The sequence below is a fragment of the Microtus pennsylvanicus genome, chromosome 11, assembly GCF_037038515.1.
Source record: "Microtus pennsylvanicus isolate mMicPen1 chromosome 11, mMicPen1.hap1, whole genome shotgun sequence".
NCBI lineage: Eukaryota > Metazoa > Chordata > Mammalia > Rodentia > Cricetidae > Microtus > Microtus pennsylvanicus.
In genome coordinates, this window is record NC_134589.1 from 22841980 (window position 1) to 22848635 (window position 6656).

Sequence of the window (6656 nt, forward strand, 5' to 3'; positions counted from 1 at the left end):
ACAACCATCTGAGCTTTGGAACTACTGGCACCTGGAAGACTGAACACCAGAGTCACAGACAGCTCCAGCTACACCAATTAGAGGAAAAGATGGGTAGACAAAGTAAGAACACACACAACACCACAAAGAACAATGCAACAACAGTAAAAACTAGTGACCATACGACAGCAAGACATGGACATCTAAATATAGATGAAGCAGAAGATAATGACCTAAAAAATAATTTTAGGAGAATGTTTGACGCCCTTAAAGAGGAATTGAAAAATATTCCCTCAAAGAACTGGAGGAAAATACAAACAAAATATTGGAAGGCATCAACAAATGCCTTAAAGAAAACCAAGAAAAAGCAATCAAACATATTAAATAAACAATTCAAGACTTAGAAACTGAAATAAAGACAATAAAGAAAACACAAGCTGAGGGAATTGTAGAAATAGAAATCATGAGAAAATGATCAGGAACCACAAATGCAAGCATAAACAGTAGAAAATAGGAGATGAAAGAGAGAATCTCAAACACTGAAGATACAATAGAGAAAATAGATTCATCAGTCAAAGAAAACATTAAATCTAACAAAAGCTTAACACAAAATATCCAGGAAATATGGCACACCATGAAAAAGATCAAACCTAAAAATAATAGGTATAAAAGAAGGAGAAGAAGTTCAACTCAAAAGCACAGAAAATATAGTTAACAAAATCACAGAACTTTTCCAACCTAATGAAAGATATACCTATGAAGATACAAGAAGCTTACAGAGCAACAAATAGACTGGATCAAAAAAAAAGTCCCCTCACCACATAATAATCAAAACACTAAACATATAGAATAAAGAAAAAATATTAAGAGCTGCAAAGGAAAAAGGCCAAATAACATATAAAGGCAGACCTATCAGAATTACACCTGATTTTTCAATGGAAACAATGAAAGCAAAAAGGTCCTACTCAAGTGTTATGCAGGCATAAAGAGACCATGGATGCCAGCCTAGACTACTATACCCAGAAAAATTTTAGAGCAATAAAACAACAAAAGAACATCAAGGGGATACGAATCAGAAAAGAAGAAGTCAAACTCACTATTTGCTAATGATATGACATTTTACATAAATGACCCCAAAAATTCTACCAGGGAACTTCTACAACTCATAAACACTTAAGAGTAATGTAGCTTGATACAAGATTAACTCAAAAAATCATTAGCTCTCCTTTACACAGATGATAATTTACTGAGAATGAAATTAGAGAAACATCACTCTTCACAATAGCCACAAAGAACAAAAAATACCTTGGACCAAGAAGTGGAAGGCCTGTATGACAAGAACTTTAAATCTTTAAAGAAAGAAATTGAAGAAGACACCATAAAATAAAATAATAAAAAGATCTCATATGCTCTTGGGTAGATATAATTAATATAGTAAAAATGGCAATCTTACCAAAAGCAATCTACAGATTCAATGCAATGCCCATCAAAATCCTAGCAAAATTCTTCACAGACCTTGAAAGAACAATGCTGAACCTGCATAGACTGCACTAGACCCCCTGAATGCAGGACAGTGAATAGATTGGGCAGTTTATGAAGCCACTGGCAGTGAGTCCAGCATCTATCCCTAACACACGACTGGATTTTTGGAGCCCATTTCCTATGGAGAAATACCATACTTAGCCTAGACACAGAGGGGAGGGCCTTAGTCCTGCCTCACCATGGTGATGGGACAGACTTTGTCGACTCTCCATGAAAAGCGATACCCTCTCTGAGGAGAAGATGGGTGGTGGGGTAAGGGGAAGATGGTGGGGAGCGGGATGAGCGGAGGAAAGAATTGATATGTGAAATTTAAAAAATAAAATAAAAAGTGAAAAAATTTCATCAGTTTTGCCTGGTATATTCATGTTCCATGTGTGTTCAGGCTCAATGTGTGTTCATTCTCCATGTGTTCATGCTCCATGTGTGTTTGTGTTCCGTGTGTTCATGCTCCATGGGTATTCATGCTCCATGTGTGTTCATGTTCCATGTATTCATCCTCTCCATTGGATTCTACCCTCTTTGGGGCAGGAGCATGGGACCAGTCCAGGGAAAGACGCATTGATGACTGAGTTCATTTGACAAGGTCATACTGTGCCAAGCTTCTTCTCTTTCTACTCCAACTCTCTCTCTCTCTCTCTCTCTCTCTCTCTCTCTCTCTCTCTCTCTCTCCTCCCTCCCTCCCTCCCTCCCTCCCTCCCTCCTCCCCGCTCTCTGAAGTGAATAGACTTTAGGATAACTAAACAATTATGATATAGTTGTCATGGGAAACTATCTTCAAAGCACAGAATGATCATCTAAGTAATCCATGAATATCTGAGAAGTTGATGCCATATGCAAATGATTCCTAGACCCTCCCACTTGTAATACTCCCTGGTCACTATGTATATGAATTTCAAAGTGATCATATGTGTTCTCACTCACATTCTTCTTCAGAAGTCTGAATCCAACTTACCTATATGAGTTCAGCCAACATTAGTGACAATACAATTTTTTCTGAGACAGGGTCTCACTGGGTATGTCTGGCTGTCCTGTAACTCACCATGTAGAGCAGGCTGACCTTAAACTCACAGAGATCTGACTGCCTCTATCTCCCAAGTGCTGAGAATAAAAGCATGTACCACTATGTCCTGGTGATATTTATTTAACAATATTTTCTGTCCATCTTTAGGTTAGTGTAAAAAGCAATGGGTTTTGTTATGACATTATCATTCATATGTGTCTTTATGCTTTTGTTTCATTTGTCCCCTTCCCCCACTGCCTCCATGTCCCATCTCCACCCTCCTCCTCTCAACCTCAGACAGCTTTCTCTCTCTCCTTCTGTGTCCCTCTTTTCCCTCCCCTAATAGTTCTTCCTACCTTCTTTCTAGTTTCATGATATACACACATAGATGATTATATACATTTTATATACATAAATATATAGCATATAGTATTTGCCTTTCTAAATCTTCTTAAATCACTTAGCATAGTGATTTCCAGCTCCATCTACTTTCCAGCAAATGCCATGGTTTCACTTTTCTTTACAGCTATGTAAAACTCTTTGTATGTAAGCCCCACACTTTCTTTATCCATTTAACCCAGTGCACATTTAATGATGATTCTTATTGGTCCTCGCCAGATTATAGCCATCATCAAGTTTATAATTCCTATCCTTCTGCTATTCTCACATCTGATATGAGGAGCTACAGTTCACTGGGCACTTCCTAGTACCGGGTACCATGCAATACAACTCAAAGATATTTTGATCCCCACACCAATGCCCATAGTGGGCATTAACACCATCCTCCAGTACATGACTGAAGAAAGCACCTCACCCAAGTTCACATGGCAAGCAAGGGTACAGGCGGTCTCCAAAACCAATCTCTACCTCTGTGTCCTGGTCCTTGGCATCCCGCAGAGTACTCAGAATTATCTGTCAGCAAGCAGACAGAGGTGACACTGGGAGGGTTAATGTCCATTTTAACTGTCAACTGATACAACCTAGAATCATTTGGTGCCAGTCTCATTGAGGAACTGTCTGGATCGATTGGCCTGTGAGCATGTCGTGGTTGTCTTCACTGATGGGAGAAGAGCCAGTATGAAAGTGGGCAGCAGACAAAGGACTGTCTTTTAACATAAGCATGCGGCAGGTCAGAACAATCGCTTTCCAGGGTTACCTTTCAATTAGCTGAGCATTGCTTCTTGGGTTTTGCTATATAGTTTTTAATCCAGGCATTTTTTTACTAGGCAGGCGTTTTAGCCAGCTAAGCCACAGAGCCAGAGCTAATCCTGGCATTTTTTAAACACTATATCAGCATCATTAGTGGAGAAAAAGGATTGGAATTAGAGATCTAAAACCTGAATTCCTGTAGGATATCATATTTACTGTGTTCCAAAAACATAAATAAACACACATTGTAGTAATGCCGCACTTGAAAGATTCAGGTAAATCTTTAATAAAACCTCAAATGATCTAGACAAAACGAACTCTGCAGCAAGAAACAAAACAAGTGTAGGGTTTGGATTAAATTGCCCAGAAACATTGTGTATCACCATTAACGTCAACACCTCGGAACCAATACACACTTAAATTACTGCAGCCTTCTCAAGCCTGGAGTTTTCCAGACAGTTCATTTCACAGAGATGTATTTTCTTTGAAAAAGTATACCCAGCCAGAAGCCTGTGGCTCCATCAACCTAAGACTCAGTCATAAAATCCTTTTTTATCTCTCCCTAGGCAGTAATTATTTGATATCCCTCAACATCTGTGTCAAACACGAAAGAAATTGTTCTGGCTTTCCCTGTCTTTTCATTGCTAAATTATAGAAAACAACAAGCAATCTTTGTGGAGTCCGAGGCATCAGAAATATTAGCTACGTTGTGAGAGCTGAATAGAAGCAACTCATTGCTGAGAAAATCTTGATAGAACAAGTCTCCATTGGCATCCAGTGAGTCCCTGGGGAAGTACAAAGCCCCTGGTTTCAAGGGTAGGAAACACGACAGAGGAAGAGACAAACCACAGAAAGGCCACTGAATCTCACTTCCCATAGAACCCTAACCTTCTCTCTTCTAAATCGGACCAAATGGGGTCCCTCCAAGTGGACTTCTCTTCCAGCCCTCTGATGCCCAAACTGGATCACCCAAGGACTGCTCACTTTATTAGAGTGCAGAGGTGAAATTAGCTTATTACCTGGACTCCCTAGGGCCTGTAGATCCACCTGCCTCACCCGGTTCTTTATCAAGACATCTGTTCTGTTCTTACACCCCGCACTTCCTGGTCACATTTAAAAGATCTACATTTGGAACACACTGTCTCTCCCAGTGTTGTTAAGAGACCTAATAAACGTGACATTTTAGCCGTGTTCCATGCCTTCCCTAGGCTGTTCCCTCTCCAGCCCACCTCTGCTCACTTTCCCACTGCAGGGCCCTTGAGCATCTGCTGGTCCCTGCCAGGCACAAGGCACGGGTCACTGAGGACCCTATACTCCCTCACTCTGTCTGGCATTCCGAATCTTACACATATTCATGTCTTGTGCCATGCTACTTCTCCAGCCTAAAGGCTTTGCCACCTCTCTGAGTTTCCATAGCACTCCCTTCAGACCTTTCCCCATGATGCATGCCCATGGCAGTATTTCCTCCACTGAGCAAAATCTCCTCCAAAGGTGGACCACCCATGAAGCACTTTCAATTTACTCTGTTTTTCAGAGAATAAGGTGTTCTGATGTGTATTGTTTTCCTGCTCATCTTTCTGAGTGTACATACATTCACTATGTTAAGTATTTATAGAGTACAAAGTGATTTCATGCTTACCTCCTCATATCAAGCAATAATGGTAACTAATATTACCACATTTCCCCATCGCTCCTTTTGACTTTTCTTTGTGCTATTAAAGATCTGCAAAATACAGTTTATGCCTTTCTTTATTAAGCATAATATACAAAATATGATGCAGGATTTGTGTAGTTAACACAAGATCATCTCTTTCAAAACCAAATTGCTTTGCTATAATAAAGCAATTTCTACAGGGGCTAGAATAGCAGGGGACACATTAAACATCTCAGAACGCTAACAACTCAGCTGCAGTTCTTGCTCTCCCAGATTCTCCTTGTACTTGAAACATGAATGAAACCATTGTTACTATTGATAACAGCAGCAGGTCTCTTCTTTTGAAAATTCCATTCATGCACATAATGCATCTTGGTCATATATATTCTCCGCTCCCTCCCTCATGTTCCCCCAGCCTCTTCCCAATACATCTCCCACCTCACTCTCAACTTCATGCAAAGTAGAAGGAGCTCTCTTAGTCAATAGGATGAATTAAAAAGTAACTACTGAACACCCCCTACACTGTGACGTGAACACATCTGCCACTGTGTTCTGAAAAGCTAATAAATAATACATGCATTCATCTCATGCAATGTTTTTGCACATATTACACTTTGCCTTGGGACTGTTCTGAGGCCAATGATGGAGAATCTGAATAAACTTGTGATACTATACACATGAAAAGAGTGGGTCTCCAGCATCAGAATGGAAAATAGAAGACACTGAGCTTATATTGAACTTTTATAATGGCCTAGTTACCGATGATTTAATTGAGAATGTTCTTTCTCAGCGGGGTGGTGTTTGCAAAGAGTTTCCCTAAGTCACATAAAGAACAAAAATCAATTTAGAGAGCAAATATTGTGCTACTTAATCTCCACTTCCCATGTTTGCTTGGTTGTTATGGGAACATCAATAACCCACAGATGCCTCTGCCTCCTCATTTGCAAAAGGAGGAGGATGTGCTGTGAGACTGATCGCTTCCAGATGCGAGAGCTAGGATAGTTCACTGCATTTAAGAAAAAACATATCAAGGAAGACAAAAAAGATGTGAAGAATAACTGCCACTTGACAGCTTGTTTTAAAGACAGAGGAGTAATTGTGCCAAGGACTGAGGTGAACCCCCATGCCTTTGAGAGCATTGTGCACTAGGACTCTCTGAAACCAAGATCCCAAAACAATCCTGCTTCCCTAAAGTGGTTCCTGTCCGACATAACGGCCACAGCAAAAGTAGCTCAAACAGTGGCATACTCAGCCCGTGACCATGTCAGTGCTTCCAGATTGTGTGTTGGAGAAAGGGTCACTTGTTCATCCCAGCCACCCAGCCATGAAATA